Source organism: Beta vulgaris, chromosome 3 (genome assembly GCF_026745355.1).
Source record: "Beta vulgaris subsp. vulgaris cultivar EL10 chromosome 3, EL10.2, whole genome shotgun sequence".
Lineage (NCBI taxonomy): Eukaryota > Viridiplantae > Streptophyta > Magnoliopsida > Caryophyllales > Amaranthaceae > Beta > Beta vulgaris.
Genome location: NC_079204.1, coordinates 12,709,989 through 12,720,030, shown reverse-complemented (window position 1 = coordinate 12,720,030; position 10,042 = coordinate 12,709,989). Strand labels below are relative to the sequence as shown.

General features: G+C 30.5%; 1 long non-coding RNA gene across 1 annotated transcript; it reads left to right on the top strand.

Moving 5' to 3' along the window:
* The first annotated feature begins 722 nt into the window (after positions 1 to 722).
* LOC130590697 (uncharacterized) lies at positions 723 to 3,147 on the top strand. Its single transcript, XR_008968543.1, has 4 exons — positions 723 to 761; positions 873 to 906; positions 1,443 to 1,500; positions 2,794 to 3,147. It is a non-coding gene; the product is annotated as an uncharacterized LOC130590697 (long non-coding RNA).
* Positions 3,148 to 10,042: the final 6,895 nt, after the last annotated feature.

Below are 10,042 nucleotides of genomic sequence, written 5' to 3'. Positions count from 1 at the left end.
AGTGTAGTCTCCTTTTATTTGGAGCCCCTTAGCTTGAACATGTCTATGACCTCGAAGATGAATGTTCGATTATCCATGTACCACAATTAACCAAATTTAGATAGAAAATACGCTACATATTGGTAGAAAAATGACTTGTTTTGTAGAAAATTAAATAATTCATAATTTATGTTTAATAAAAATGCACGGGATGAGATAGCCCGTGCAATAAAAAAACTCAAACGACATGAGTTAAATACATCACGTTGATGTCATTATTTGTATAATCCATATTATTTTAAAGTTATTAATTTTACTAATTATGGTTTTTCTTTTAAGAATTATAAGAGAATAACATAAAGAATTATGATTACCATAACTATCATAACTTACTAATAGAAAGTGATCCTACTCGACCAAAATGCACACTAAACCACTGTAATCCCCCATATTTTTAAGATATTAAATTAAATAGTTTTAATCATTTTAATTATTAAAGCTATTTAATTTCAGTATTTAAGAGCAGAAGGGTATTTTGGTCATTTTACCAAAAGAGTATTTGAGTATTTCCACAAAGAAGTATTTTAGTATTTGCAAAGTATTTTATTAATATTAGTAGGAAGATTATTTTGGAAATTTATCATCAAATGTATTTTGGCAATTTGATGAGTAAGGGCATTTTGGTCTTTTACCCAAAATTGACTACTACTATAAAAAGGGGGAAAACCTAAAGTTCCCATCATTTTCCATCTTCTTCACTAGCCACCATTTCTCAAAAAGGAGTAAGTGGTTTTTTTTCCTCTCAAACCTTTGTTCTTCCTCAAGTAAGTTTTTCAAGTAATCCTCTTCAATAATTCTAGCTTCTAATCTAGTTTTGTTTTTGAAATTTATAGGAAGATCTTGCAATTATCAAAGGGAAGCAAAGAGGTAATCTTTTTCTGAAATTTTTGGGGTTTTCTTCCTTATTTTCTCTCTCCTCCTAGCCCCTCTTTACTCGCGATTTCCGGCCACCACGGTGGTGGTTCGCCGGCGAGTTTTGATGAGATCCGACGGGGCCATGTCGGGATGACAGTGGTGACAACGACTGGGTCGACAAGCACCACCCTGCCACTGCCCGCGTCGGTGGTGGTGCAGGCGGTGCGTGGTGGCGCCGGTGGTTGTGCTGTATTCAGATTTGTGGTTTTCGAACCACTTGTAAAAAAAAAAAAAATCTGTTATTATTTTAGTTAAATTTACAGCAGTAATTAAATTAATAAATAATTAATTTTAAGAGGTTTTAAGTATTAGTTTGTAGTGGGTTTTGCCTACTAGTAAAGGTTTTCAAGTTATGACTTTAAAATAGTTTTTAAAGCATTTGTAAGAAAAATCAGCTTTATTAGTATATTTAAAATGCTGATTTTAATTATTAAGTAGCTTTGAATTGTTGTTGGAAAGTACTAATTGATAGTACTTTATTGTGGTAGGTTTCAAGAATAATTAAAGCCAGTCAAACTTTTGACTGTTGATTTTTGTGTAATCAAGGTACATACACTTTGACCTTGACTTTAGTAGTTTCAAAGGATATATATATTTTATTGAGCATGAGGAGTAAGGAGAAGCTTATGCCTTGGAATTGTTTGAGTACATGTTGAGAACTTAGAAAGGAGATTAGGAATGGAACTTTTAAGTTATTCCTATATTTGAAAAGCATGTGATTGATGATTATTGCCTTTGAGCATGATTAAAGTTATTAAAATTACTCTTGAAGCTAGGGCTTGCCTGAGAATATTTTATTGAGCATGGTCTCAATTGAGGTTATATATTTCATTGAGCATATCTCTTTGAGGTTATATATTTTATTGAGCATGGTCTCATTAGAAGTTTATATTTTATTGAGCATGGTCTCATTAGAAGTTATATATTTTATTGAGCATGGTCTCATTAGAAGTTATATATATTATTGAGCAAGGTCTCACAATTATCAAGTTATTGAGCAAGGTCTCATAAGTTAAAGTTATTGAGCAAGGTCTCACAAGTAGTTTAATCATTGAGCAAGGACTCAATTGATTGGATCATGGATCCTTAAGAAAGTAAGAAAAAGGACTCATGGAGTCATTAAAGTAATAAGATGAGCAAGGTCTCAAAGAATTTAGAATTGAGTTAACTATGGTGTTTGTTGCATTCACTTGTTAAAGAAAGATAAGAAATTAATTTATTTGCTAGATGTATTATTGTGAATGTGTCTCACATAATGGGCTTTGGCAATAAAACTCTTGGGATGGATCCCCCATGAGTATTGAACATAAGGGGGGAGTTAGTGTGAAACTATACTCCTATATAGCTTAGCATGACGATGTTAATGCTTTTATTTTATCAAGCAAGTTTATGGAATTCCAATTATCAAGATCTTTGAGTGGACTAGGTGTCACTCGTATTCTTTATCTCTGAGATGTTGAGTCTAGAGGCTCACTCTCACCCTCGTTCATTACTAACAAGCTTAAAATTCTCGAGTCAAGTTATTTAAAGTTCATGGAACTTTAGTAAGAGGTGTGGGATCTCTTACACAAGAATAGTAGCCCGTATGACTCCAAGAGGAGGACGGTGCCCGTTCATTGCCAAATAATAATAAAAGAAAGTATTTAGTAAGTTCAGTTATATGCTTGTCGCATGTAGAGTCGTAAGAAGAGCAAGCCGAAGTGATTGAGGATTGCATGCATTATTATTCGCATTAGTTAGTTGTGTTATGTACTCTAGCGTTGCTGATGTATGTGTTTCTTTGTTTCTTTTGTTGTTGTTTTTCCTCAACAACCCTGTGATGATCCATTTGGTGAGCAGAGTTTAGAGAAGAAGTTGCAGGTACAAGTTCTTGATGTGCATGGAAATCATAAGCATCCGGATGGGAGTTTTAGTACACGAGTACTTTCTTAATAAAGTTATTTTGAATTTATGTTTGACTTTACTTGACCACTGGGGTCAAGGTTTGACTCGTTTTGAAGATGGGACTAGTATGGGATAGTCTCCGAGTTTGTAACTCAATTATATACTTTCTTATTTCAGTTGTATTAAAGTATTTTCAGTTTATTTTAAAAGACTTCCGCTGTATTATCTGATTAGCCTTACGTATTATCATGCGTGGCATAACAACTCCCGCAATTTCTCCTAGTTTGTAAAAGGAGGAGTCGTGGGGGTGTTACAACCACACCTCTATTATGCAACTTAGTAAAATTAGAATTTAGCATATACTATTTTTCATATTGTTTTGCCCTACTCAATGTAAACCAACCTTAAATAGAAACCACCCTCATCCCTTTAATTTTATTCCCATAGCCACCCCACTAATCATACAATTAACTTCAAATTGAATAAAAATATTGACTTCAATTTATACTTGACATTCACATATCGCCTATCTCTAGAACAAAGGGGTATTATAGACATGTATTTAGTTCCACTATAAAAATCATGATCTGAATATATAGGTGTTAAATAAATTTAACACGCCAAGTTTGGATTTGTAATATTTAAACTTATAGTATGATTAATACGATTCGATAAGTGTTCATAAAATAAGTAACCCATTTCTTTACATTTGAAAATTTCATGTGATAGAATAGATCTAGTTCGATCTTGGTTATGCATTAGTTCTAGGTGATTATACTCCACTTATGATGAAACTAATTTTAATTATGTTACAATCTTAACATATATTTATTGAGATATAAAGAGTTTTCTAACTTTCTTCCTTCTTTAATATATCATAATTGCATAAATGAAATCTCCTAATCATCTACGAACTTTATTTAAGTTATCAAATAGTTACCTATTTTTCCTCTCATTGAGATCTAAAGAATTCCTTAAATCTGAACCATAATGTTATGTGTTATCAACTGAACTTTCCTTTGATTTTTTTTGTTTTTTGACTAAAATTATCTTCAAATCTTTTGTGTTCCTTCACCAAGTGATATGTGTTCCTTCACCAAGTGATATCTACCATTTTGTTTGATGACTCAATTTTTTAGCTTCATTGAAAAATTCTCTAACTTCATACCATGTGGCTTCAAGGATTTTGTTTTAGATATAGAGATATTATAATTCAAAAAAAATTAAATACATACTTTATTTAATGGTTGTGTACAAATTTTAAAAATTTTGATAGTCATTATTAACATCCATTTCAACCAACAATCACGCATGTTTTAAAATTATGAGTAGATAAAGGAAATGTTAACTCAACAATCTATTATATTTATAAATGTGATCAATTATAATGAAAGTGAAAATAAGTTGTCTATGGACTTTACCTACAAAAAATAAGAAAAAATAATAATAATTGTATTACATATAACTATACCTTTACCTACAAAAAATACATTTCCACCTTTTTTCGCTATCATAATGTTAACTTTCACCAAACAAATTTAACGACAATCTTTCATATGGCAAGTTAAGTTCTCCCTCTTTTACAAATTATGCAACTTAGACCCGAAATTTTAGTCAGAGTAGATTAACACCCCCCCCCCCCCCCCCACACACACATCTTATTCAATGCTCAATATGATTTAACCCAATTTTATTATATGAACATTTAATATATTCATTTTTTTTTTGTAGAAGATTAATTAACAGATAATATTTTATGGATTATATAATTGTAAGACATAACTATACTTTTACCCATGAAAATATGTAGATGTATAATATACATAATACACTTTCCAAGTATTTTCTCTCTGCAACATGAACTCTCACCCCAAAAATTTATGGTCATCTTTCATGATATTTTTCATGATTTTCGTGATTGATAATGTATCATATGATTCACCATATCATAAATGCTTTAAAGTTTAGGGTGCGTTCTCTCAACCTGAATTCTCCTAAACCTAACTGAACTTCTCTTCACCAAAACACATTTAATATTGAAGTACGTGATGCATCCATACTTGAATTCCTATATACGATCATTGTATGAACTTTCAATGTTGTACTATGATTCTGTAACCCCAAAAATATGATCGTATATAGGAATTCGGTAGAATACATTTCATTCATTCGAAGGGTTTTTGCATTCTTTAGCTACTATATCACGTCTTGATGGTAATACTTTGTTAAACAATATATAGTAACTTTTAGGCATATTATCTTGTGTTTAGTTCTCGATATTGCAACTTGCATATTACATAACCTAGAATTTTTTATAGCAATTCTTTTTCATATTATTATACCCATTTACAGATGATGAAGTGTAGGGGAGCCACTCAATGTCGTTATCAAAACTGATATGCAATTACTATCATTTCTAAAATACTACTTATCTTATTAATTGGAAAGAATGATAGATTCTAAGGGTTGTTTTTCATTATTTTATACTTGATTTATGGAATAGGAATGTGAAGATAAAAAAGCAACAAACTATGAAATGTTGACACAAAATTTTTCTGGAATGGGGTAATAGACTGATAATGAAGCAACAAAATATGAATGATTCACCAAATGTTGCAGAGATTTATATAATTGTAATAACTTAATCAATGCCTCATATAATGTGATAGCATATGTGTTAATTTGACTAATGGGGAAAAAATTGAGTACTAATATAGTTATGCATATCTCACAATACTATTTATTATAAATTTGTAAATACTGATTTAGAAGGTGCATTAGAGTGTATGAGTGTATACCAAGTCCTAAATGCAGCCTAATCTATAAAGTTAACTAATTAGATGATATAACGTAGGAACCGATTCGAACTGATTGAATGAACTGGACTATTTACAACCAAATTGAACTGAATCGAACTGAACTGAAAATAAGTTGGGGAGAACATACCCTAACTATCATAAGTTTTACAGCACAACCATCCATTTAAAGTCTTAGATTTATACCTTCCATTTTTATTGTAATTTTTTGTAGATCTAATTTACTTCAATAGTATAACTAATTTCCACGATTTTTTCTCTCTCTTGATCTACCTAATTACAAATTATTTTGCTTATCACTGTAGAAAGCCGGTATTAGTTAGTTTCTTCTTTTTGTGAATTGTGATTCCTACAATCACATTTCAACCTCCATTGATAATTGCCAAACAAAATCAAGCGACGGATGATTAATGTCCTTCAAATTAGGGGAGAGATTTGATTATTGATCAGAAGATGATATTGATGTTTATACTGATTCAAATTTGGAAAATTTATCAATCGTAGTATTATATGTTTGATAAATCTAAAGTCAACCTTATCAATGGTTGAGATCTATCAATTGCAATAGCTATAATGCTCTAGTGATACTTGTTTCTATTTTCTCTTTTTTTTATCTGTTATATCAATTACAATAGCCGACCTTTGTTCCACAAAAGTTCAAAACCAAAAGTGCAAAAGTTGTTCTACAAATCTCGAGGATTAAGGGCGGATCCAGGATTTTGAATGAGGGATAGCATAATATTTATTATGATAGTACCCGTTACAAAAAAAAAAAACTATTGAAGTACAAATTAAGTGCTTGTTTAGTCCAACGTCTGAAGTAGCTTTTTTCCAAAATTTTATTTTCACATGAACTTGTATTTTCTAGAAAGTGTATAACCTTATCTTTAACTTCCCAAAAGAATAAGTAAATTTCTCCATTTTGAGAAAGTTTTAGGTTTCATATTTTTTCAACCAAACAATACACTTTGGCTTCTTCTGCTTCCAAGAAAATCTCACTTTTCAGGTTTTGTTTAACCACTAACGTAAATACTACCCTTTTTCAGTAACAATCCTCCTTTTCACCAACATCATCAGTTCCATATACCATTTGGGTTTCTCCATAATCTCCAATATAGACAGCTTACCATACTTTTCTTTGACAGATATATCTAAAAGAGAACTTTTTCTTATCTTTGTCATGCTTGGCGATCTTTGCTAACATAATTGAATACATAACCAATCTCAATATCGAAACTTAAAATCGCTTCTAATTATAAGCTCAATAATACATTGGCAAAGGCAAAAATATATTGTTGCCAAAATTTCGTAATTCAGGCCACAATCTAGATATGAACAAAACCAACTGATTGGGACTTGCGAGAAACTCAATTATTCCACCCCAATCTGTGGGGAAGTCCTTTAAACAACATTATTAATACTATACAAATTAAACCAAGTAAAACTCTTTTAACCTTTCTATGTAGAACTTTTTTTCACTTATCATAATATTCAGTTTACAGAACCAAATTTTAGCTCACATTTCCTTACTGAGCTGTAAGTATAATATAGGGATAAATTAACATCTCTTGCCAACATTTTGTATTACATATTTTGTGTATTATAATCTCCAAATTGATTTGTATGGACACAAAATAAAAAAGAAATCGATTCTTTTTCATGAGTTGCTAATCAACTCCACGTCAAAAAATATTGATTCTTATATGAATATCCCATACCTACACATTCAGGACGAAAATTTAACATCTTCTTGATGATACATTATGATCCATACAAGCTAACTAAAAGTTTAATACTCCCTCCGTCGCAAAAAATAGTTTATGTTTTTATTTTGGGAGTCAAACTTTAAAAACTTTGACCAAATACTATCACTAATATATATAAAAAAAACATACTCATGCAGGGTCTTGTTAGATTTACCACAATGTATACATTCATAATATCAACTTTATATATTTTACTAATACAAAATAGAAGATATCATAGGTTAAAGGTGTACTGAAAACTGCGCAAGAAAAAAAAAATATTTTGGGATGGAGGGAGTAATTAATTCTACATTTCCACTATAGCTAATAAATAGATGGTTGACCACTTTCATTCTTAAGTTTTTGGGCTTCAATAATGTTCATGGTTTGGTGTGGTGAAAGAGCAGTGAAAGAGGGAGAAATCGAATTGGTACAAATGCACAAAGCGGGAAGCTTGCAGTGGAAACCTTAAAATTTCTGATAATTTGTGTTATGGTGTGGTGTGGTGAAACAAAGGCCAAAGCATCATTCATATTTATACTACTTATGGCCGGGTATAATAATTTAAGTTATATATTTAATTTATTTATATATGTAATTTACTCATAGTAAGGAAAAATTGTTTCCTTAATATTAGCGTGGTTGGTTGATTTGGTAACTAATTAATTATTGCCTTAATTGTGTCGATTTCGTATCAATTACAACAGTGATTAATATTCATTTTTTTTTTAATTTTAACGTGCAATTTGAGTGTATCAATTACATAGATTAAGGCGCGATTAACTGTTTCCTTAATTATATAGATTACGTATCAATTAAAATCCGTAATTGACGTCAATTATATAGATCACTGAATCAATTATATGCGTGATTAAGGGAAGGATATGCGTGATTATGGGAATTTCACACTCTTTGATTACCTCGCCACGTGGACACTCTCATTGAGCTTCGAAAAAATACTGATCAACGGAGCATGCCACATCATGCCACGTGGGATTGAAAGCTCTAACTTTGCGACATGTGGCCTGAAGGATTCTTCTTTAAATATATATATAGATAGATAGTTTGTGAATCAGTTTATAGAAAGAGTAAAATTTAATTTCATTCGTTTAGGAGTTTGTCTTATAATAGACCGCCTACTTTTAAATTAAAATTAGACAATGGTAAGTCCAATATTAAAAATAGAATTAGCCTAATAGTGAGTAGAGTAATTTCTTTCGGTGACTAGTTTAATCCATTCAATAACTAGGTATACTTTTATATTAAAATTAGACCGTCTTTTTTAATGATTTTTGTCCGTTTAGTGTTTATTGTTCATTTCTCATGTACTTTTGTAATAAATTTACATAAGAAGAAAAGAGTTGATTTTTTTGGGTATGATTTACCGACTAAGTACACTGATGTAGATGCAATTCGATTTAAAGTTTTGGGTACCATCCTCTAAAACTATATCAACTAAGTTAGGTAACATCTATATAAAAAATATTATAAAAATGTAAAAAAATGGCTCTTAGAGAAATTGATGGAACCTTCCAAAAAAAAAATATTGTGCAACCTTATTTGTCGAAGGGGTGTGCTAAATACAACATAAAAAAATGCTAAATACAACATCTAATATTTTATAGAATTTAACAATGGTTAATTTTACCTTTTTTATAGTTAAAAGAAACATGAGATGCTTTTATAACTTCTTATTTATTTGTTGTACCTAACTACTCATTATAGTATAACAGTAGTATATAAGATTACCAGCATATCTCAGCGTATTACAATATTAGCCGATCATTTTTTTCGGATTACAATAAAAATAATAACAGCAGTTCGGTGAGTACTCAATTGTGTAATTTCAAATTTAATGTCTATTCAAAATATAGTAGGAGATCATTTTTTTTCTTTTCCGAATTAGAGGGTCGTTTGTCCTACATGATTTCCCTACGAGGGGGTCATTTATCATAAATGACCTCTCTGTAGGGGGGTCCTTTGTCATAGATGACCCCTCTATGAGGGGGTCATTTATCATAGATGATCCCCCTATTGGGGGGGTCATTTGTTATGGATGGCTCCCCTATTATGTTTAGTATGATCATGATCCTTCCATGAGGGTCGGGGTAGGTTAGTCTTTTATTTTTTTTGTTGTGTTTAGCATTTTTTTTTTTCTCTATATAGCACTTATGTTGTCGAACATACAAGAGTGCTATTTTATACTAAAAATCATTATTAACAAATGTTTCCTTTAATTGAAAGAGATCCACATAACCTCTTATAATTAGCTATATGATATAAATTTATAAAATTAACTTCTAATTGAAAGAATGACATATTTAAAAGCCTTGTCATAAACTATTTCTATTTCGAAAATGTAATATATCTATCGACATAGCGTCCAACAAGCTAAGTGGAGTGACTATGACACAAGAAACCAACGAAAGTGACAACAACCAATAATTTATTTGTTGTTATGATGTTGAAAATAACTAATTCATTAGGAGTTTATTCTTATTAGAAGATAATATTGATGGAGTTTTATATATATATATATATATATATATATATATATATATATATTCAAGAAAAAATTTAGGTACATGAGTACTAGAGATGTGATCTAGATGTTACGATTTTACAAAGATACATTTTATGATA